Source organism: Sciurus vulgaris (genome assembly GCF_902686455.1).
Source record: "Sciurus vulgaris genome assembly, chromosome: 7".
Taxonomy (NCBI): domain Eukaryota; kingdom Metazoa; phylum Chordata; class Mammalia; order Rodentia; family Sciuridae; genus Sciurus; species Sciurus vulgaris.
Window position 1 is genome coordinate 35,129,774 of NC_136467.1, and position 25,830 is coordinate 35,155,603.

A 25,830-nucleotide genomic window follows, 5' to 3' on the forward strand; every position below is an offset into this window, starting at 1 on the left:
GGGCAGCAGGGATGACAGATTGTTCACATGCTGAGAGGGCCCATGAGCAGTCGTGATAAGCAATGGCACCAATCATTCAGATCATGGTTTCTAAATATCATCCTCCACTAAAATAAATCAGCCTTCTGGGAGAAATAGCTAATTTCATAACCAGAGTAGGGAAAGGAGAAGATGCGCTAACAACTTGTTTAAAAAAAAAAAAAACAAAAAAAAAAAAAAAAAAAACAGATAAAGAAGTGTTCCAAGAATGATTGATGGGGCATGTCAAAAGAACACTGAAGCCAGCTTGAATGAGTTCCCACTGGCCAAATTGAGAAGACTAAGCCTTAAAATAAATAATTGGCAGTATTAGATTATAAGCCATTAAACCATGAGACCATAATATAAACTAACAAATGTATAAATTGGAAGATCCAAAAGGAATAAGATATTTACATAAATTCAAAGTACCCCCTCACAGAATACTTAGTATTTTAAAAATAATGTGAAACTTTACAGAGGCAGACACTCCTTAATCATGTGACCAAAGTAAACATAATCCTGGGATGAACTGAAATCGTGTACTAACTGACTTAATGAGAATATAGCACCACTTCTGTGACAGTCCTGAGGAACTTGAACCTAAACATAAGGGAGCATCACACAAACCCAGTCTGAGAGACATTCTACAAAGCCTTTCAAGTTCATGAAGTCAAGAAAAGACCCAGGAAACATCCCAGATTTAAAACCAATAAGGAAAGATGATGATGAAATAGGATTCTGGGCTGGATCCTTTGCTAAAAAAAGGCATTAATGGGACAATGACAAAACCTGAGTGAGATCTGAGGATTAGACAACAGTCACCTACCACTGTCAGTGTCTTGAATTTGATGGTTATAATCATCAAATGGTAGCTACACAGAGAATTTCTTTGTAAGAAATGCATACTGAAGCATTTAAAGGTGAGGGTAAGTTTCTTTCAAGGAGTTTAGGAAAAGAGTCTTTTGTACTAGCAACATTTCAGTAAGCATGGCATTAAAACAACAACAACACTTTCAAAATTGACATCGATTTACCTTTAGAACTTCATCCCACTCATCCCAATGCTGTTAACTGCTGGTTTGGAACAAACCTTGAGAGTCTATGTGAGACGCCATATTGATTTTCCAAAATTTCCACTTAATACAGACAGCCTCTCTGTAACAGCTATGTCTACGATTTTCTGTGGTTTCCCTAGAGCTCTAATAACACCAATAATTTATTCTTAATTAAATAAGAAGGTCATGGCCCCCAAATTCAATCTTATCACAATTAGGATGTAAGTTCATTAACATTTCACTTGGGTTTTCTAAGTAATCTCTTGTCATGCTGGCTGATTACCACTTAGCTTTGTTTGAACAGGGACTCCACCAGCTCAACAGGAACAATGTCTCGCTTATGCATGAGTTCTAAATACTACACACTTATGATATCATGTGAAATCCTTTCACCAAACAAACGTAGGATGATTATTAGACAATTTTATGAAATGTGAGGTTTTTATTTACATGGTTCTTTCTACATTTAAGCAACAGTTATGTATGCCTTTTAAATGAAAACTATTTGGATAATGCTTGAAGTTACCATGAGATCATTTGGATTTAAAAGATGTTTTTTTAAACATGGGAAAGTTAAGGTTAAAGGCCCATATATCACTCCAAAGATTTCTTAATCCATTTGAATATTTGTTGGCTTTTTAAGTAAGTGACTTGTCCCTTACTGAAGGGCTTCTAATAAGATGAGGGTGAGGCAGCGAAGGCAAAACCACAAGAGCCTAGTTTCCAGCTCCTCTCGTTGCCATCTGGACCACACAGGGAATTCCTGCTCACAGGGAACTCACAAAGGGACTCTGATCACAGGAACACTCAAAAGTCTGTCCAGGAGATAAGAGAAAGTTCAATTCCACAGTTTAAACACATCTGTTTTAATTTCAAAATACATGATATTCAACCCAGCATTTTATTGTATGTAAATGTAGTATATAATTTTGTTGTTATAGTCATATTGTATAAACTGCAATATATATGACAGAACTTCTTAAAACTAAAAATTCACTGTTTTTTACTTAAACAGTAAATTATTATTTTAAAAGGAGGAGAGGAGAGGGGGAAAGAAGAGGGAAGAGAGAGAGAGAGAGAGAGAGAGAGAGAGAGAGAGAGAGAGAGACTGACTGACTCTCATATATAAGGTATAATAATCCATGGAGAAAAACTACTTCAAAAATCACATGGTGATTCACTGTAATTAATTCTGGCCTCCCAAATGCTAGGTCACTAGCTTTTAAGATGCTGAATTATCCTTCTCTTTTATCTAACCACCTGCTAGTCATAAGATATCAAAACACTTTGTATAATAAGAATGACAGAAAAAAAAAATGTCCTATCTGTCTGAAGCATTTCCTGTCCATCAAGTCTTTGAACTTGAGCCAATTCTGCCATGGATAGGATGTGGGAAATACATTACTAAATAGAACTAAGCAAGACTGGCACCTCCACACTGTCCCCAATAGCCTGTCAGATCCCAGGCAGTTGTAATGAATTTGTGCAGGAAAACTTGGCATGGCCCAGAGCTCCAATCTACCCTGAGATTATTTATTTAAAATCATTTCTGACTTCATAAAAAAGGTTTATTTCATAGAAAGGAAGGTATGCTAGTTCAGAGGATGAAACATAAATAACCACTTAAAGTTAAATGCCAAAATTTAAAAATAGACTTGGAGGCACCATGTGTCAGTTCATATCTTATGGGAAGCAGATGTGAAGACATAATTAGAAATATGAGATTATTGAGGGAAACACCCATGACAGATAAAGGCTAAAGAATAGGCAGAGAAAGCCTCAGACCACCGTGAAGACTTGGCACCAGGGAAAGACAGAAGAAATACTGAATAGGAGGAGCCTTGGATTATGTGGCCCTGAGAACTCCTCAAGCAAAGATGGCCCATTAGGTTGGTCGGGTGGGGAAGCTGGCCAGGCCTTAGTACCCCACCATGCCCAGACACTGAGAGCAGCCCAGGGATGCTGTGGCCCTGTGGAAATGCACTGCAGGCTATTGGCCAGCTTCTCCTATAGCAGGTTCTCTTCTGGAGGGAAAGCTGAGCTGTGCCCCTCATCAATGACTTCAACTCAGAAACAAGCAAAGTAGCAAAACACTGTGTGTATACTACACAAGCCTTTCCTATCGGTCTTCTACTGGAGAGCCTTTGAAAGTCCCCCATTACCCAGACAGCAGTGTCCACACCCCTCAGAACAGCACATACGATCTTTCATGACCCGGACTCTGCTTTTCCAGTCATTTCCCACCTCTTCTCCACATGCACCTATAAACACTTAAACCATGCGTAGTGCCTCCAGCTCCCCAAGCACCCGACTTTTCATATTTCTTTCTTTGCCTGTTTGCATCTGATTCCCCAGTGTAGTCCAAGCTTCAGCCTCTGTCAAATCTATTCTGGTCTCTGGAACCATGAAGAGGCAGAGGTCACAGAAAAGAGGAGAGCAGGTCAGGATCAGAGGATAGAGGGTAATAGGAGAAATACCAGAAATACTTAAGGGTCTGGGAGGAGGTTTAGCATAGACTTTCTCCAATCCCAGGTGTGGTTGGAGAAGACACTTGGGAAAGAGCTTGGTGGGGTAAAAACCTGGGATGCTCCTCTCTTGGTCCCCTGGCAAATTCAGAATACCCACTGGGTTCTGAAGCCTTTGCATTCTTCTCTGCCCTGTCAATCAAGGTTCATAATTCCCTCCTTTGTGTCACTTCAGTACCAGGTACTATGGGCACTTGGAGTACTGTCCTAGGACTACTGTCTACATTTCTCCTTTATGGCTGTAAATAACTCAACCACATCTCACTAGTCCTTGCAGGTTCCACACTTTGTAGTTGGAGCATAGTAAGTATTTAGCAATGGTTTGTTGAATGGACTGTGTTTATCACAAATGCCAGGATATAGATATATGTGAGTATTAATCAGTACTGCTGCTAAATAAAATTAAAGAGGATGGAGAATAGCAAAAGGAGAGATCAGGTCTGAGATGCAGTTGCTTAAACCTGCTTTGAAAGAGAATAATTTTCAAAGTTTGGGAGAATCAAGTGCCTCTCTGTTTCTTAAGTGTTATTTGTAGTCTCATTTTCAAAATAAATCTTGTACTTTTTTTCTCCCTCCAGATTGCAGACAACTTGAAGACCACATCTTACTAATCATCTCTGAATTTCTTGCATCCATCCTTTTTTTAAATATAGTAAGCATTTATGATATCAATCAAATTAAGTATCTTTTTAGATACAGACTTAAAGGAACCTGGGTAAATAATGCTAAATTGCTGAGATAATTATCTCTGAAAAGAGATAATTGAGGCAGTAAAGGTTTTGCTTTTGAATTACTTAAATCATTGTTTTAATTCTCCTCACTAAAATTTGCAAATGCAGATCATATCGATACTCTGACCATTAACAATCCCGCTACAGCAAGCTCCAAATGAGAAGGTATTAATTCTGAGGTTCAGCAAGTTTGGTACTTGATAATCTTGATCCTGAACCACATTCCAAAGTGAACCAAATCTCTGGATAAAAGAAAACATTAGGATAGATTTCTTCCAATTAAATTTGCTTCTATCACAGTATTTCAGAAGATGCTTAAAATACATTTAAGCATTTTTAGATGCAAGGTCAAGTTTCTCTGCCTTTTCCATCCTCTCATCCACCCAGGTTTATTACAGCACCATGAGACTTCCAGAGCACAATTATAATTTCAAGAGCTTTTACATTATGTAATAGAGTCTTCACTCTATATGAAAGTAAAAGGGACATGAGATTACAATCAAGTTCAATGTGCTCAAAACCAAGAAAACTAGATTATAAATTCTCTGAGGCTTATATTTAACGTTTACGAGCTTTGTTAAGACAACTGCAAGGAAAGTTTAGAACACATCGACAAGAGATCAAATAAGACCTATATGGTGGGCTGAGACAGAGACGGTTGGTATGAACTACTCTTTCTAAGATTTTTGTCTTGAAGGACAGGAGAAAGGCCATTAGTTGAGATGGATGCACAAGGAGGAGGGACTGGTTTTCTGCTTTAGACAGAAGAATTTTGTTAAACCAAACAAATTAGGGAGTAAAAATGGAAAAGTAAAGTTCTTCTGTCTGGAATTCAAGACATTATGAATCAGGTATAGAGGCTTGCTTCCCAAAATGTGCCTGGAAAATGGGAACCAGATGAGAGAAAACTGTTGACACTCGTTGACACAGATTGATATCACACACAGCAGTGAGGGAAAACTCCAGACTGAGAAAACTCCATGTGTTTAGATTCCATTAATGTTAAACAACATGTGAGCTAAACAGGAGATTTTTAAGGGGCACATACATGTGATCAAACTAGAAAGAAAAGCAAACTAGAAAAGCAAACTTGAAGATCTCATTCATAGGGGAGGGAGGAGGGATGGGCACATATAAGGGTTTCAGAAATACTGAAGGGGTCTGGTTTTAAGCTGGGTGGTGTTTGTTACACTATGATTCTTTAAATGGCACATATATTTTACATTTCTTCTTGTATATATGGCATGTTCTATACGTTTTTAAAAACAAACTATAAATAAGACAAAGATGCTCCTTCTCAAACACTCTTTGGGTTTTCTACATTTCCTCAAATTGGAAATACCCCAGTATACTTTCTTCATTTCAACTGATCAAAAATTATATCATTTTCCAAAGTTCTGTTCCACATCATCTTGAGTATTTGAGGGTACATTAGGTTGGGACAGGGTTTGAGGACCTAAAATATCAGACTAAGGTCTAAGGACTTTGTTTAATAGGTGAAGGCTTCTGAGTGAGGGGGAGATACAAGTAGTCTTTATGAAGAAGCGCGAATAGGAGAAGAGAAGTCATCATCTCTGGAGCCGATACCATATTCCCTATGCATGTCTGATGTGACAAGCATGGAAATAAAAATAGCACTGTGGCAGGGAAATTATAAATGGGGTGAAGAAGAGAAAGGAAAAAGCAAGAGGGTGTGCAGAGCAGGAAGAAATAACAGGTTGTGGCATATTCTGTTTTTTTTTTTTTTTTTTTTTTCTTACCTTGTGTTGATTCTCCTTTTCCTTTGTTTACTACAAGTTCTGATTTTGTCGAGGAAAACAATGTTTAGAATTAAAAATACTTCGCATACAAAAAAAATAAGATAAGGATTTGGCAAATTACATATTAATGAAAGGAACCAAGGGAAAAAGTTAGATAGTGAAGATATGAAAAGACAGGGACTTCATGGAGAGAAATGATTTATGGGCTTGTGAAGGGATACATTAACTTTGGAGAAGCAGGCCATCCATTCCCAGAAGTTAAGGAATGATCAAACATGAGGAGAAGCTTGTATTAATTTGAAGTAGATGAAACTGCTGGGGTTTTTAGTCAAAAACCAATCAAACATTGTCAATTTTATGTGAGTTCATTTAACACATGGAGAAATGACCGTGCAGTGTGGTGGTGTTGACTGTGTGCAGTGTCTGTCATCTGATTAGCAAATGGCCATCTAAACAGATCTGCAGTGTGCGAGGAGACCTGGGAGGGAGGAGAGGGGCAGCAAAGGAAGAGGGCCATGGCTGAACTGAGCTGAGAGCACACCTGGGACTGGAAACCACAGGTAATGGGACCAGTCCACCAAGACGCCATTTTCCCCATCAGCACTGGGCAGGCCAGTTGCCAAAGGATCGTAAGTAACTGTTTCCATGCACACAAATCCTGAGTCTTAGTTGGAATGACTCTCTTATTGTGATAAAGTCAACTAATCGAAAGCAAACTCCAAGAAGAGTTCAAAACACAGAACTGCTGCAGCAATGGCATTTAAGCAGCAAGAGTAATTCCTAAAGGTTTCCGAAAGAAGAATTTACCCAAGAATTATGGAATGAACTGTGCTTTCCTACTGTAAAAGCATAAATGATTAAATGATTATAAATGATTATTTGAATTCTGTCATTTTAAGCATATAATTTGCTTCTTCCAATACTATGCTCATTATAAAAAAGATCACTTCCATGTGAAAAGAAAAAAAGAACTACCCTGGATACCCTTTATCAAAATCAAAATAATAAAGAAGACTCCATCAATACAGTATCTAGAATTCACTGGTAAGGAAGAATTCTCTTATCTGGTTATAAATTCTGTCTGTGCATCTGGGAAAGAGAGCTATGAGATCTACTGATATCACAGTTAATTATAAAATGGTTTCTTTTGAATGTCTTGTTACATTTATCAACAGAGTTCAATTTGCTAATTAGTGATCATTAATATAGTCATGTCAGATTTCTCACGGGATGGAGGAGACCAAGAGTATCTATCCGCATGCTTTTCCTGAGTGGTCCTACCTGGTGCCACTGCAGAGAGTGATGGAAGTAAAACTGAGTCAAGTCACTGCAGATTCAGAGACTGGAGAGTAGCAACTAGGACCAAGATGCAAAAATTACAGTAAAAGTGATATGGGGAGGCTGGGCACAGTGGGCACACCTATAATCCCAGTGGTTCAGGAGGCTGAGGCAGGAGGAGTTCAAAGCCAGCCTCAACAACTTAGCAAGACCCTGTCTCAAAATAAAAAAAAACAAAAAGGCAATGCAGCTCAGTGGTTATCTACCCTTGAGTTTAATCCCTGGTACCAGAAATAAAAAAAAAAAAGAGAGTGACATGGGGAGAGAGAAATAAATAAAGAAGGCTCTTATATACATGGCAATAAATAGGTTGTATTTTAAAAATAACTTAAGAAGATATTATACAGAGAAAATTTTTAATAGTCGATAAGAATATTTCACTTCATCCAACATGCATGCCATTAATACACTTTACAACTTTCTATAAAACTAGACAAATTGAAAGTCTAGGATTTGCAGAAATTTCTTGAGTTGTTATGAGTTTTTAAAATTCCACACATTATATTTCTCTTCTGCCTCTGCAGTGCATTTCCATAGGAAGAATGAGGCGGGTAATGGAGACTTCACTCCTCCCAGGAGCTTGGTAGATGAACAGAAAGCAGGAGGACAGAAGAATCCAACCCCGCTGCTATCAGGTTGAGCCAGGCGAAAGTTCTCTGCAGATCTTATCTAGCTAATAATAAATCCCTGGTAATAAGTACATAGATAAATCTCTCTTATCTAGCTAATAATAAATCCCTGGTAATAAGTACATATATAAATGATAGTGGTTTAATACTTTTTTCATTTAGATCTACTCTCAGTCATTTTTTCCCATTTTCCACTCAACTGACTCCTTTTTTCCATGCCTAGTGCTATAGTCTCTCTGTTGGAAGCACTGTGTTTCCATTTTTAATCCCTGAACATTGTTTGCTGAGTTTCTTTCACTTCAATGTTTTCATCGCTTTAATTTTTTAAGCATATAAGTTTTTTCCTTATTTATTTAAGAAAACATTATTTTTGCCTTATACTTCAATTGCTTATTATATGAATTACTCTGATGGCAAATTAGAATATTTTCCCCATCAAAGCACTTCATAAATTCCTTATTTTGAGTTTTTTTGTCATAATAATAAAACCAAAATCCATTTTAAAAAATTTTAATGTAGCTACCAACATATAAAATCAAAAGGTCTGGTAAACCCACCACATTCTAATTCAGAACACAAACAGCAAACAGCAACAAATCAAAATTTATCTGATAGGCAAAGGAATACTGTCCCTATTATTTAAAGAGTTCTTTAAAATCGAAGGCTTAAAAAATGGAAAAATAAGACATTAAACAGGTAATTTATAAAAGAAAAACTGAAAAAGCTCTCTCTCATACACACACACAAACACACACATCCCTAACAAATAAGAAAGTCTCAGGAAGGCAGTGAGATAATTTTTTTTAACCTATTAAATATACACATTGAAGACAAATGAAGACCATGACGGAAAAGTGTGGAGTTGGGAATATAAGCGGGATCAACTTTCAGAACAACGTTGCTATACTTGTCCAATCCTTAAAAATATGTATATATTTGATTCAGTGATGCCCTTTCTAGGCATGTTGCATATAATTTTAATTGTCAGGATACCTAACTGCAGCATTATTTCATATAGTGGAAAAAAATAAATAGAAACAACATAAAAGCCCTGTAACAGGAATTGATTCAATTCAGGGATTAGCTAACAATGGAATATGATAAGGTTGATAAAAAAGATGCCCACTAGATAGGTCGGTTAGAAAGCATATTACTAAACAGTAGATACCTGGACTCAGTGAGGTGGCTCTCTGGGTGAAGAAGAACCTCCTTGCTATATATATATAAACACGTTGAGTATTCCATTACAACAAAAAAGGTTAATGTGCTGGGCTCAGTGGTACACGCCTGTAATTCCAATAACTCAGGAGGCTGAGGCAGGAAGATCACAAGTTCAAAGCCAGCTTCAACAGTTTAGCGAGGCCCTAAGCAACTTAGCAAGACCCTGTCTCAAAATAAAAAATAAAAAGGGCTGAGGATGTGGCTCAGCCCATAAAAATAAAAAGGGCTGAGGATATGTACTGTCCCTCAATCAGTACCTGGGATTGAGTACTCAGTTTAAGTACTCAAACCCTGGTACTCAAACAAAAACAAAAAAACCCAAAACAAAAACAGTTAATGCATAGTTGAACCCCAGTGGAAAGAAAGCAATATCCCCATCTCCTACTTATTTACAGAAATGAAGAGGAACGCAGAGTCAGAAAGAAAGATTTCAGCTAACAGCAAGGCCCAAGAAAATTTCAGACCCGGATGTAGGTCCCATCACTTAATAGGTTTTTTGCTTCCAGAACGTCTGTGTGGGGTCAGCAAGTGTGGCGGGAAGACCATCTAAAGCAGAAGGCTGGACTGGGAATGCTTACATAGAGAAGGGCCCTGGAAGTCATTTGGGCCTGAAAGGCAACAAGAAAACTTTAATCACTGACTCAGCAACATGACAAAGAAACTTCTCTTTTCCTGAGGCTCTAAGTATGTGGTCAAGGAGAATTTAAATTCTCTATGAGGTATAAATATCTTGAGAACGTTCAGTTTAAAAAAGAAAATCCTGATCTGAACTGATGAAATCCCTGAAAACATAGATGTAAATAACTTAGTTGAAACAGTCATAACTCAGAGCTCCCATAAGAAAATAGTTCTAGTTAGAAATGAACTCATTTTTTTTTTTTTTAAATTAGAGGCATAGGAACTAAACTGTCACTATGACAAAGTCGAAAGAATCCTCCAATAGTAGGATTCATAAGCCCAAGAACCAGAGGCAATAGAATAATAGAAAGGTGACTAAAGAGAGTTTTAAATCAGTACAGAGATAGAAGAAAAATTAGAAAACAAAGATAAAGAGTGAGATACTATGAAAAAAGAACTAGTGTATTTAAACAGAATTTGTAGAATGCAAAAGATAATGCTAAATTACAAGCTCAGTGTCTGGATACAGCTGCAGATTAGTCATTGCTAGAAATGGCAGTGGTGCACTGGAGGATGCTTCTGAACAAAACACCAGGATTAAGAACTGGAAGGTGGGAAAGACACAATGGCTAGAATCAAATGTCCAAGGTGGTCTCTTAAGAGTTCCAGAAGGAGAAACAATACATAGAGTCGAAGAGACGCAATCTAAAAGATAGTGTCTGTAAACTTCCATAGCTGATGAATAAATAAGATCAAAGAAAGTCAAAGAATGTCCAAGGTCAAAGAAGTCCTAAGAAGAAGGAGGAGGAGAGGAAGAGGAAGAAGAAGAACAATAACAACAGGAGGAGGGGAGAAGGGGAAGAGGAAGAGGATTCATATACACAGCAGCAGCAAAACTATAGAACAGGAGAAAAAGAATCTTGAAAACCATCAGGAAAAAACATAAAAGGTTAAACACAAGGGAACAACAATGAGACTAAGAATCAATTTCCTATGAGAAATGATAGAGCCTGAAATGAAAGGGAGAGATCTTCAAGACATTGAGGAAAAATAACTATTAATCGTTGCATGCCCAGCTAAACTGCTATTCCAGGAGGAGGGGAAAAAAGACATTTTCAGACAAGTTAAGACTGAGTTTATACTCAAGTATTCTCGATGAAATAAATACTAAAGGATACACTTCAGTTAGTAGGAAATTGAACAATGAAAGAAAAAAAATGAGATCTAAGAAGCAATAGAAAACTGAGAAAATGGTCAACAAAAGAGCTCTAAGAATTATCTATAAAAATATAATATGATCAGATTGTGACTTAGGGAAAATAAAAACGAGAGGGAGCAAAATGCTAGGCAACAACAATGGGAACGATAAGAGGAGATAATCAGAATTAAATTGCTTTAGAGTCCTGTATTAGAGGAGGAGGGAGAAGAAGGGAAGGGAAGAAGGGAGGGAAGGGGGAAGGAGAAATCAGTCTCATCAAGCATCTTCACTTTTACACTGTTTAGACAAGAATATATGTTTAAATCCACTAAAATAAAAAATATTTTTCTACTTTTATAACGAAATGAGTATATAACTTTCAAAGTAGCAGAAGGAAAAACAATGAAAACCTATGAAAAGGCAACAAATGCAATAAGTCAACATATAAAAAGCTGGTTTAAAACAGAACACAAAATGGGGTAGTGGAAATAAAGCCAAATGTATCAGCAATCACAGTAAAGACAAATGGATTAAATTTACCAGTTCAAAGCCAGCAATGTTCAGACTGGATTGACAAAAGAAGCATAAACTTAAAGCATAAAGACACAATGTAAGACAGAAAGAGAAAGTAGAATAGCAATATTAACATCATATAAAATAGACTCTGAAGAAAATAAGACACTATTAAGGACGAAAAGGATATTTTGTAATGACAAAAGGAATAATTTACCATTGGAATATAATAACCCTGGATCTGTGTTCATCCAACAGCATGGGTTCTGAATATAGAAAGCGAAAATGGGCCATATAACAAAAAATTGATTCTTGCTAGTGGGGGAGTGAATTCCACACCTGCAGTTATTAGGACATTTGAAGCTGCCTTTAGGCTACAATTATACCTGCAAGTATAAATCCCAGAGAAATCTTATATGCATGTACAAGGAGATGCAAATTCCACTGCAGTGTTGTTTGTAATATGGAAAAACTGGAAGTCAATTAATGACCCCTCAATAGGGAACAGATGATATAACAATGCCACCTAATACTACACAGCAGTATAAATAATCAACTAAAACTCACAGGAATCAATCCAGTTAAATCCCAAAATACTTTTAATGAAAAAAGTGCAAAGAGCATTTGGAACAGAAAAACCCTGTGTGAATTTTAAAATATGCAAGCCGAGTCTCTAAATAATAAAAACACAAGCATATAAATTCAAGGCACAGGTACTAGTTACCCCTGAGGAGGGAAAGCAGTGCCCGGGAAGTGGGGAAGATGTTTCCAACAGAACCTTCAGTACCTATTAGGTTGTTGTTGTTTAAAGAGGTATTTTTAAAGGATTTTTATATGACAAAATATTATAGTGATGACTACATAGGTGTTTCTCAGTCTCTGTGTAATTATATATATTTTAAGTATTTCACTCTTAAACATAAAACAGTAGATGCAGGATGATACAGTAATCCCATTTTTGTTAAACACATTACAAAAGGAACATTTTGCCAATAGAATATAATAATCCTGAAACTATAAACAAATGCTACATATCGGTATTTATATAATATGTCTATTTTATGTGCTTTTTTAAAATCAGAAAGACTATGCTCAAAATATGAGTAATCAACATCTCCGGAAAGAGAGATTAGTCTTTATACTTTTTAAAATTTATACTTCATACTTTTTAAAATTATCCGACATGTATCTGACATGTTTTTAAAAAGAAAAGTATCATTTTCATAAAACCAAAACAACCACCACCCAATCCAACTCTTTTATTATTAAGAAATTTATTCTTTATAACCTTTATCTTGCCCATTTGGAACAATCTTAGTTAAAAAAATAAATGAATAAAACTTGTGAGAATCCCAAATAAGTTTAAGGAATTTTTCAAAGCTACCATAAAAATATCAGCAAGTAAAAATACATAAATAAAAAAAATGTTGTGACAGTAGTTTTTTTTTTTTTTTTTACATTTTAAAACTCTTGTGTCATCACTTGCATTTGCAGAACACAGGCTATATGCAAGAAATGGTTGGCCTCCTGTCCATAAAGGTTGGAAAAGCAAACTTAATAAATAAAAAGCCTGAAAATATAGAAAGTTTTTAAAAGTTTGAGTGGACAATTTTAACCAAAAAAAAAAAAAAAAAAAAAAAAGAATAAACCATACAGGGACATAACTAACGCATGTCTGGTACGTTTCTCTGGAAATGTTTCTGTCACCAAATGAACCTACTCCCGGTTTTCACGTACATTCCAGAGAAGGAGTGAAATTGAAAGAGTGTGGAAAGAGTCATGCTTGATCCTTTAGCTGCCCCATGACAAGCTGGAAATCTATGTCCTCTTTTGAACTGCTGTTACGAAATGACCAGAGACACTGTCTCAATATTTCAAACTTTCATTAAATGTAACACTTGCCTTAAATTCAATCACATTTCCATCCTGCTCATTACCTTCTTAAATATATAACTCAATGCAGTCCAGAGTGCAGGGTGGGCCTGCTTTATCATTACCAGCAAAAACTCCTCCATCTGACCAGTCAGTCTAAAAGCAATGGCTATGAACCAAAATTTAGCTCTTTCATATTTTATTTACAAAAAAAAAAAAAATTACTTCCCAAGTTAGGTTTAGCAAGTTTTTAAAAAATTATTTAATTGGGCACTTAAGAGTCTTAACCAGGACCTGAAATATGTTTAGGGCTACTTTCATTCAAATTGGTTCTTTTTTTTTTTTTATTAAAAATCATAAATTTACATAGGGCAATGTTGTTTGATTCATTCTGTTATTTTTTTCCCCCTTTATAGACTCGTTTCCTCTGAAGAAACAATTTGTGAGACCCGTTCTCCCTGTGTTTCCTTCACAGATCCACTATCAATGCCTCAGATCGTTTAACAGCAGACTGTCCACGGCCTGCAATTAGAACTGCTTTTCCACAGCTTCTGAAATTACAGATTGATTTTGACACGTTTCAGCTTGCTGGCATTTTAACTAAGGGTTCCATTCCCTTGAGAAAGGAGAAAAAACTACTGAAGTGACCCCTTTTCCAGGTAACTCAATCTAGCTGCAAGAATTAGAACCAATCCAAGCGGCATGGTTCTGTAGCTTGTTGGAATTCTTTTTGGAGGGGAAAGGGGTACTGTATTTTTTTTCTTTAATTCCTACAAATGGAAAGAACTATGAAGTTCAATACACCTATACATAAGTCCCGACTGTCTACTACCTTCAAAATAGTGTGAAAAAGTGAAAATAATACAGGACAAAGAGAGTGGACCAGGATCCTAGTTTGGACTCTAGCACTGGCCAGCTAGGTGGCTTTGGATAAATCACTGACCAGTTAAGTCAGCTTAACTGGTCCTGGCCTCAATTTTCACAGCTGGGAAATGGAGGCAATAAGTCACATGAACTTTTAAATTCTCACCCTGATAAAAGTTGGGATTTTGTGATTCACTAAATGGCCTTGAGCCTTTTTGCAAGAGGGCAAGTAAATCAAGCCTGCTATCCTCTCTTTACCCCATCACAGACTCTCTATCCCGAAAAGAGAGCTTTTAACACCTTGTGCCCACCTGAAGCTCTGGAATGTAAATTCTATCTGCACTTCAATACTTCCCATGTACCTTCTGACATCTTAACAAATGCATACGGGATGCCAAAAAATAAATTAGCAAGGGTGTTGTCAGCCAGACATGGAGAGAAGAGGAGACTCCCTGCCAAAAAATGTCCTCCCACATATAAAGAAACTGGTAATTGGAAGTAAGAGGAATCCCCACCTCCCAGAGCAGACTGTGCAGAGGCGGGTGCCCCTGCCAATACCCAAGCCTCTGCCAGAGCAGAAGCAGCGTGGGGAGAGAAGAAAGCTCTTCCATTCCTGCTACTCTGAGTATTTACAGGGATGTATTCCAGTTCCCGGCAGGAACCTGCTGGCAGAAATAAGTATTCCCTTCTGTGGGAGCAGAAGGGGATTTCAATAAGACAGTTGTGAAACTGGAAATTCGTATCAAGTCTTGATCAAGGCTCTTTCTTGCAAATCGGTTCAGCATTCCCCTTCAGCATCTCAGGCTTATAGACTCTGGGCTGGGTACGGAGGAAGGGGGAAAGGCTGCTGACTCCTTGGATACAGAACAGTCAAGATCCAGATCTTCTGGGGCTGGCCAAAAATGTTTGAGAAATGGACTAATACTAATTGCAAACCCTAAGAGTGAAATCATAAGAATCATAAGATAGTTTATAGAATTGCTAAATATAAATAGGGATGTGTTTCACTGCTATTTCACCTTATCAGCAAAGCAGGATGTGAAAAGTAGGAATGAAAATACATTCATTATTCTAATCTAATGAAGAGCCTAATGCAATACTCTGTAAGCTCAAGATAGGGAGAAAAAGGATGAGATCACAACAGGTAAATGGTGGTTACAGATACTTCAAATGTAATTGTTAAAATCATGTATTTGGGCAATACGGAACATGTTCCCTGCACCAAAAAGAATGACATGACTTCCTTGAAGAAATCCTGGTTTAAAATGGTTAATGATGTTACTAAATGATGTTTTGGTCATCTCCTTAGTGCTAAGAAAATTGGAAAATTATATACCGTTTCTCTCTTTTATATGACAGGTCTGAGAAATAATCTTCCTGAGAAAAGAACACTTGAGACTATTGTTTTTAGAAGCAAACTAATCTAAACCTTATGCTTATGTAGAAAACGATAAAATGCTGATTCCTTTCATAGTTGAGGTAATGTGGTGCCGTGGTCCTGCGGCAGTCTGGCCCTGTTGAACATCGTCCTTGGTCAGGGTCCTTATGTGAAGGTGTATTGACCCAGAGGCTTTGAGTCTCATGTAAAACATTTGCCCCCAGAAAACCACCCCTGTTTATCGGAGGCAAAGCCAGGACTTCACTTCATGAAAAATTACTTTGTCTCAATTGTAATAACATTATGGACATACCTTTTATGTTTTTATTTTCAGTTTTGGGTACTGGGGATTGAACTCAGAGGCACTTGACCACTGAGCCACATCCCCAGCCCAATTTTGTATTTTATTTAGAAACAGGGTCTCACTGAGTTGGTAGTGCCTCACTTTTGCTGAGGCTGACTTTGAACTCGTGATCCTCCTGCCTCAGTCTCCCAAGATGCTGTGATTACAGGATATACACACCTTTTAAATAACTCTGCATTGTCAGAATTGATTTCTGCCCCCTTTGGATGTTTCTCCTTCAAAAGATCAAGTTCCTTAAAGTCAGAGTCAAATAAAACAGGGTAGTACAACCTAATGCACAGTCCCCTTGGTCTTCCTTTCTCTACTGCCCATTACAGAATATCTTACTGCATCCTAGTTTCTAACTTCTGTGTGGATCTACTGATTTCCTGGTTTTGTCCAACAGAGGTGTTTGTATGGTTTCTTCATTCGCAATTCTACTGGTTAATTCTATCCACTTACTTTGATTCTACTTTGTTCCTATAATTCTATCGATCCATATTGCCTGACTCTATGTTACAGAATCCTAGTTTTATTCAACTATGAATACTTAAAAACCAACTATGCACCATGTTATGGTTTGGATATGAAGTGTTCCCCAAAAGCTATGTATGAGATAATTCAAGAAGGTTTAGAGGAGAAATGATTGGGTTATGGGAGACTTAACCCCCATCAGTGAATTAATCCCCTGGTGGGATTAAGTAAGTGGTAATTGAAGGCAGGTAGGGTGTGACTGGAGGAGGTGAATCACTAGGGATATGCCTTTGGGGTATATATTTTGTATCTGGAGTCTCTCTCTGCTTTCTGATGGTCATGTGAGCTGCTTCCCTCTGCCACACTCTTCCACCATGATGTCCTGCCTCACCTCAAGTCCTGAGGAATGGAGCCTACTGTCTACGAACTAAGACCTCTGAAACCATGAACCCCAATAAACTTTTCCCCCTCTAAAGTTGCTCTGGTTGTGTCTTTTGGCCACAGAAGCAAAAGAGCTGACTGAAACACACCAAGAAATGTGTTAGTCACTACAGAAACCAAAATGAATGAGACAGCAAAACCTCACAGCGAGGGACACGATCAAAAAACATGAAGTTATGCATGGTAAATGCTAAAAATACTTCTGAACCAAGTATTTAACATGGTGAGTGGACAGAAGCAAAATAGAACTGTGTTCTCAGTGATGGGGGATAGGTGTTTCTTCCAACATGAAGAGATGATGGGGCTCTGTCTTAAAGGTGAGTAGAAGTTAGTCCAACAAAGATGAGAAAGGAAAACCAGGAAGAAGGAACAGGCGACATCAAGGCACTAGAGAGTGAAGACTCTATTACATAATGTAAAAGCTCTTGAAATTATAATTGTGCTCTGAAAGTCTCATGGTGCTGTAATAAACCTGTGTGGATGAGGGGATGGAAAAGGCAGAGAAAACTGACGTTGGAATCTGAGTCCTAAAGCTTGCTGGGGTACAGTTGACGATAGGACTGAAGGTGGACAGGACACTGGTCACCAAAGGCCAGGACCTGAAAATTGAGTAGCTGACCTTAATTATAAGCCAGTAGGAGACGAAAGAATATCTCTGTCTGGGCAGCAAAACAGGGGACAGACAGGCAGATGAGAAAACTGGAGATGGAAAAACTGGTTAAAAATCTGGGCAAGAAAAGACTGAGTCACACATAAAGCCATGCACTGGAGATGGATAAGGATGGACCACATTATATGAAATGGCAGATGGAATTTTCAGAGCACAGCCATTTATTAGGTAGGCAGAGAGATGGTTAGAGCAGGAGTAAGAGGTGGCTCTTGGGTATTCGGCTAAAGCATATTTTTAGATAATAACAGTATCTACCATTTGCTACATCTCCCAAGCATTGTTTTCTAAGTGACTGGTACATTATCTCATGTAAGTTATTTACATACATTACCTAATTGGTCCTCATAGCAACCCTGAGAGAAAGGTATCCATTTGCCTGACAAGGAAAACAAGACAAAGAGAGAAAAAATGATCTACACAAGGTCAGAGTTGTCAGTGACAAAGCAAGATTCTGACTCTACAATCCCTGTGCTGTTCCCTGGAAAATTTTTGCAGAAAGTGTAAAAGGAGTAAGGAAGAAAGATGGTGAGTTTGGTTTTACACACACCAGGTTTCTGTTTCTGGGTCTTATGAAATACATAGGAAGAGAGCTTGAATAGGTCTAAGATAAAAGATTCTGGAATTAATAGGGACACTTCAAGCTAGAGATAAATATTTGGGGATCTTTGGGATATAGGTTGTTGTTGGAGCCCCAGTGTGGTAGAGTAAGACTAACGGGAGAGAGAAAGAGAGAGAGGGGTATCTTCAATCTCTGCGTGAACTGAAACCTAAAGCCTCAGGCACTCAGTCCCAGATTATTTTATACTTTGAGTAACACACTGCATAATTCTGTCAATGATGGGACAAGAAGGAGATCAAGATTTGAAGAAGATGGTAGTAGCATTAATGGCTTCAGGAAGAGACCTGGGGTTATGGTTAGTCCTTGCCCTTTTGGTCCAAAAGAAAACAAAAATCCACAGCATATACTGGACCACCACGCTAATAGAGCTAATTAAGTGTTTCTTCCTTTTCTTCTCTCCCTATTTACTGCACTTCTACCATGTGTGGGAAGAGGCTGCAACTCAGAGAAAGACACAGCACCGCCTGCTAGGGCACAGCGGTCTGGCAGGCCAGGGCTGGGGGTGCCCAGGCAAACCAATAATTACATCACAAAGCAGCAACTGTTGCTTACTGTGCTTCTAAGCCTGAACAAACCTGTCCCCCAGAAGACCCTAGACAATGTTTGTGACATGTTTTTTATTGCTTCTAATTGGGACACGAGTAGCATCTTATAGGTAAAGGTCATGAGTAGAACTATACACCCTACAAACACAGGACAGTCCCAAAAAGCAAAGAATCATCCAGGCTAAATTGGCTATTGTGTGGAGGTTGAGACACACTTCTATAATGAAGGGGAGGTGACAAAGGCCACAGCAGGGGACAAAACTCTTAGACTGCCTTGGAGAAACTCAGGAGCCTCACAAATAATGGACCTGACTCCAGAAGAAGCAATTTGCCAGGCTAATGAATCCCTATTTGATTTTAGTGGGCACCTCTTCCTGGCTCTGCAGTAGGTGTTTTCTTTTTTTTTCTTTTCTTTTTCTTCTTTTAGCCTCAGTCATTATCAGTATTTATTAAGCACTAATTGCATTATACACAATGCATTCATTTCTATGATATGAAAGAGAAACAGTCATGAAAGAGTTTTTAAAGTGTATAAAGAATGCTACCACTTTTCAAACTTTTTCACCTGTTTAAACCTGAGCAATCCTATGAAAGAGGCAGCACTAGCCTCACTTTGTAAACTCCGAAATGGCTCATGGAGATTAAATGATATATTTGAGGCCACACAGAGCAGCTCTGCACTCAAGTCACTTTATGCTCCTGCTCTCTGCATAACAGCGTCCTACATAATGTATGTCACAGTCTCACAACGCAATAAAAGCTAGTGGCCATTTCACCAAAATGCAGTGCATTCAAATTTTCTATAGTGACAGCTACAGAAATTGAGAATGTTTCTTGATTAAAACACAATGGCTGGGAGTTAAAATGAGACTGTATTTCTCCAGGATCCAAATCACCAAGACAAACAAATTGGTATGATTTATAGTCATATCTGTCAAGCCCTGAAATTCTGTAAATCAAAGGAAGGTTAAATTATAGTAAAAAAAATAAGTTTAGGAGATATGAGACATTTCATTTTTTAATACCTTTTTGAGAACTGATAAAGCACTCATAGTTAATTCTCAGTTAACTATAAAATTCAAGAAACCACAGCACTCATTTCTGACCATTCTTAATGAATGCTTAATAAACATGTACGCAAACTAACTTTTATTGGTAACTCTTAAGTATCAAGATAAGGAATTTTTGCATAGTGAAGCCTTCTTAAGTACATTAACAAGAAACTGGATGGAGATTTAGAAGTCTATTTTAACAATGGATGCCCACATATGAAAAGAGCCCATGGAATCTTGAATAAAGTCACTTGCTTAACATAACAGAGACATTTTGAAATTTCTGAGAAAATCTGGAGCTCACTGAATGACTTAGAATTCAGAGAAAGTTTGAAATTCAATGACTCAGAATCTACTGTTAATGTTAAAATCTGGTCTATGTGATCTTCCATATCTAAAATTAATAACTTCTCAATATTCTAAAGAGCTCCTTCATTGCTTTCCTGTTATCCAAACAAAAATCTTTTGGTAGAGGGCCCTGGGAATCAATCTTAACTTTATACATCACCTTCAAGTTTATAACATCTTTTTTCTTTCACATTGTATCTTATAATATGATAATAGTGTGGGTCAAGGGAAGTCAAAAGAGCAAGAGTTCTGGTACCCAGAGCATGTTCCTTCAACCTTCTGGAATATTCTTATGTGGAGTTCTGATACCTTACCTGACACAGTGAAGACCACATGAGAAGGCAAGTATGTGGTAACAAATGTAGAGTATATACTAACAAATGTTAACCATATTCCTTTACTGAAAGATGAGATTCAAGTTCTAAAGTGATAATACCTCACACAGCCCTTCATGTTTAAAAGGCCACCTTTCACAGTGGTCACACACACCCAGTAGAGGTAATCTGGGAAACCACAGTTCCTCGTCCTACCCACTTTCCTGCAGGGTCACGACCTGCTTCTTCTCTTTTCCTGATGGTACAAGTAGAGCGCAGCATCTGCTCTCCTCTCTCTTCGCAGCATGTGCCTGCACTGCCCTTCAGAATCTACACTTGGGGTTCTGGTCGGCTTATCCCTGTGGAACATGCCATGAAAATCAGCAGAGCCCCATCTGGTTCTGCCACCACGGACATCCTGCTGTGTGACTGGATACCAACTCCAAATCTTTGTTTCCTTATTTATAGAACCAGGGGGCTACATTATAAGATCTTCATTCAAACCCATCATATCCAAATATTTTACATGAGAGGCAATGAAAATATCATTGACTTATCTAAAGATAATGGAGCTAGAACTAGCATGGAAGAGAATGTATTTTCATGTTGTATCTCTATTACATAATATTTATTTTATCTTATATTTGATAAATCATTCTTCCAGAAAAGATGAATAATTTTTTTATAAGTTAACTGACTTCTCCTTAAACATAATCAGTGTTTAAACTATTGTTTCATGGTGATGTGTCAAATGTCATGAGTTAGAGTTTTATAAGCACACATACCCACAGTGTTTGATGACATTATCATGTATTGGAGGAATTATATTTCTATAATGATATTCTATTGCTTTCCTTTTTTCAACCTTGGTAATTTTAGTGCTCACAATTGAGTAATGCACATATTTCTTAAGTTGTGAAATTATTTTAAAAGTTATATATATACTTTCAAATAGAAAAGTTAATAGTCATTGTTTTGGTGACAAGATTGAGAAAGCATAACTATCAAATTGTGCCACTCATCAAAGGAGACAATCACCTTATTAGAAATAGAAAAAGTGGTCAGGCATGGTGGTGCATGCCTGTAATCCCAGCAGCTTGGGAGGCTGAGGCAGGAGGATCATAAGTTCAAAGCCAGCCTCAGCAAAAGAGAGGCACTAAGCAATTCAGTGAGATTCTGTCTCTAAATAAAATATAAAATAGGACTGGGGATGTGGCTCAGTGTTCAGTGCCCCTGAATTCCATCCCTGGTATTTGCCCCCCTCCAGAAAAAAAAGAAATAGAAAAAATCAGAATGTATGAATTTAGATTATGAGATACTAAGCCTAAAAGAAAGCATACATAAGCAATAGTGCACATATTATATCAACAGACACAGAACTTAGCTAAGCAATGAACTGTCATATCCTGAGGACAGGGCTTCTGTTCTTTAACTATGGACACACACAGCACTTCTCTTGATAATTCATTGTGGGGTTGCCAGCTTAGGAGACATTTACATAGCTAATATTCTAAAATTGTAGCTTAAGCACAGTGACTTTTCAAGGGATTTTCCCCCCTTGGGAGGAGATTTCTGATTCCTGTATTTGAAAGTCATTATGAACCCAGCCTTCTCTTCTCCAGAATAATCCTTTTTCCTTTCACATTTTCTAACCTGTTGAGCAAGCCTTACTGCAAGCCTAAAACCTCACTTCTTTTTTTGAGGTCTCTAGTTGTACATAATATACAGTCATTGAATGCTGAAATGTCACCCTCCCCTGTGTGGGTGGTACTTGCTATTTCCCTTCACCTCCCATAGTATGCATTATGAAAACTTCTACCTATGAAAGAAAAACTATTTTGAGAATCAGAAACCAACTGTAAATTGTCAATTCTCTAAGACACAGGATACTAACACTTCCATTGTCATATTCCCCGCTGCCTTCACAAAGGCAAACAGGATTTCAAAAATCTTAAGAGAAATTCTCCCCTGAAATTGAGCAGGGCTCTAAGCCACTGTCGGCAGACAGTTTAAACCTAAATATTCCCAAGTCTAGTTGCCAAGGAGCTTCACACATGAGCATTTCAGGGAAATGTACTTGACTGTATGGAAATGATGTCAAGATAACCCTCTAGAATTCCCTCTACAGATTTGAGTCCTGTGGGCTCAACAGACACTTGTGAATACTCAACAGGTATTCACCTGTTTGGCTACAGCCAAAACCACATGATTCCACTCAAACTGAAAAGATATGCTACCCCTGGCAGTCCCTCACATTTTTTTTGAGACAAGGACTCTACGGTGCCCAGGTTGGCCTCCAATTCATGATCTTCCTACCTCAGTCTCTGAAGTAGCTGGGATCACAGGCTTGGGCCACTGCATCCAGCTCAGATACCCTATCCTTTTTAAAACCCTATCCAAATACAAACATCCTTTCCTCTCTGCTACAAAGGAATTATGCAAATGTTTGCAAAGGCCTTTAACGTTGTTAGATTACTTTTCTCATAAACACAAGAGGGCTGCTGGCAGGTAACCCCTCATTCTTCTTCCTTAAGCTCTCAGCATCTTGTACTACCATCTTCTCATAATATACTGTCACAAAATAATAGACTTGGAAGGAATCTTAAAGGTCCGCTTGGAATTGGTAATTAAAGAAAGGTCCCTCTTCTTCTTCTCACTGCAGAGCATTGAAGGATTATTGGCAGATGAGCTGTGTTCCAATACAATCCAGAGGTTCCAGACAGAGTCTTCCACAAGGAGCACTTGGGAGTGCTGCAGGGGACCCATAAAACAACTAAGTTTTCACCTACTGCTGGGGAAGGAAAGGGAACACTGGCTCTGAACAGTTTTAAAATAACATAGCTTAATGCAAATCAGATTTGTTTTATATGAAAAGGCCCAAGTTCATGTCTACTGAAGTGACATTCAGTTTGCTTGGCTTGTGTGTTTTCTGTGTGTGCATATGTGAAAAGAATAACTTAATTCTAATCATCTACAACAGCTTTTAAAGTCCTATGGTTTCCTTTCTACACAAGGTGTTGCTGTTTGGAAGGGATAAAGATTGGAGTAAGTTTGCACCCACCCGGGGCAATAAAAAGAACATTCAAGATGAAGAGGTCAGAAGGTATTCCAAATCACCTCCTCAGATGTTCACTACTGGTTTGGGAAGATCACAGTTCCCACATGCCAATCTTTATGGCTAACAATATTGCAATTGCTTTCAGTGACTGGAACACTAGTATATCAAATGTATACCGTGAGGGCCATCATCACAGGCAAGCAGCTTGGCCCACAGACGTTTCCAGCCTTTCCCCAAGCAAACTCTGCAGCCACCCCTTTTATCAGAGAGGACTTCAAACTCGTCAGTACTGCGCAGGGAAATGGCTCCCCATGTTGCCTTCCTCTTCCTTTGTGCTTCTAGGAACAGGATTGGTTCTTATTCAAGCTTCTGGTTTTACTGTGTTAGAGTTCATTTATCTTCCAGGCAGAGGGCTGGAATTACCACAGAGAATAAAGACCACAAAGCTCTTTCAGTACTAGAGCTATTTTTCAAATATGAAACTAAACGTTAGTTGTTTTCTCAACTTAATACACACCTACATACATAAACACAAGAGCAATAAAGAACAGAAGAAAATTCTACCTAATTCAAATTTAAGAACCCTCTTGTAAATACAAAATAATCGTCTTCAAAATATCAATAATTTTGGAAAAATGGTATTTTCTTCCTCAACTGAAGGATTTCTCAACTGTCTATTTAGCATTTCAAAGCATCATGGAATTTTCACCTGAAAATTCTTCCTGTAGTTTATTTATAATAATGTAAGGAATTACACAGCATTATGAGTTGGTCGATGTGCAGACCCTTAGAGAAGGTTTTTGATAAGGAAAAATACATGAAAGATCATAGGTTACAAAGTTATAAACGTCCTTTTATTCCAAGCAGAACACAATGTAATTTTAAAATTACAGAAGAGCAAGGGAAATTAATTTTTTCTGTAGACAATGAGCTTCTAATTAAGGGCCTTTCTTTTGGGGATTTGGGTGAAGGGAAAAGGGCTAGAGGAATAGAGAAGAACCCTGCTAAAATAGCCTACTTTTACAAAATAGTCTATCAATTTATTTTTACTGTGAGTGTTTTTCCAAGGTAGATGACTTATCGCTACCTCAAGTTAAAAGCATTTATTGCAAGGAACTCTGAATTTGCAAAATGAGACATCTACTTTATTTACTCAACTTAATGAAAGAAATGGCCTGACAAGTTCCCAACAATAAACTCTGTTTAGAATTTAAATGAACTCTGATCGATCACTAGAAGAATAAACAGACTACAAACATTATCATAAAAAGCCACCATCCAGGGCTGGGGTTGTAGCTCAGAGGTAGAGTGACTGCTAGCATGTGTGAGGCACTGGGTTCTGTCCTCAGCACCACATCAAAAATAAATAAATAAAGCAAGGATACTATGTCCATCTACAACTAAAAATAAAATTAAATTGAATTAAAAGAAGAGAAGGATAAAAGTAATCATTTTCCTTAAAAAAAAAAAAAAAAAAAAAAAAAGACAGGCACCATCCAGGTGGCATTCAATCTCTGAAATGTCATGCCTGGTTGTCACTCACTCACCTTCAGGACCAGATATCCCAGTAGGGAGCCCTGACCCCTTCATTCCCTTCTAGTGGTTACAGTGGCTCTCTAATGTTTATTATGTAATCTCTGTAACTGATAACGCCCCAAGTGCACATGCATGAGGCATAATGTTAACAAAACAAACCCTCTTTATAGATAAAGCCTGCTTTTATTCCCCATTTTCTTCCACATTTATATCCAAAAGACAGTATTACAAATGACTGACTGGTCTTCATGTGTTTCTACCACACGATGAGAGACCATGATAGAAAGAAATCCTTCTGCAAAAAGAAAATAAAAGTACTCCAAAAGTAAATTTTTGTGACATTAAAAGAAAAGCAAAAATAATCCCAAACCAATCTCCTCATGCATTTTAAAAAATGGAAAGGAAAAAAGTCCATCAGAAAGTTTTAGAGGAGAGTTACGTTCTTATTGCCAAGTTCACTGTGGTATGATCTGATCATTACTTCAAAGGTTAAGCTTCATAGAAAGTAGCAAAATAATATATCTGGGAAACACATCATTCCTTTCTGAATCAAGGATTAATATTCTCTTTTCACTAATTAAAAGTATAGGCAACAGAAAATCATAGGGCCTGTCGAGATACACTTACAAAAATTTCCATTGTATATCAAATACTTCAGATTGACTAACAAAATATTTATTAAAAAGTAAATTTATTTCTTATAAAAT

At 37.6% G+C, this 25,830-nt stretch overlaps 1 protein-coding gene across 3 annotated transcripts in view; it reads right to left on the reverse strand.

Annotated features, from left to right (window-relative positions):
• Nucleotides 1-25,830, reverse strand: part of TMEM200A (transmembrane protein 200A) — a 74,499-nt gene that overhangs the window by 31,962 nt on the left and 16,707 nt on the right. The gene's annotated exons all lie outside the window — the stretch shown is intronic.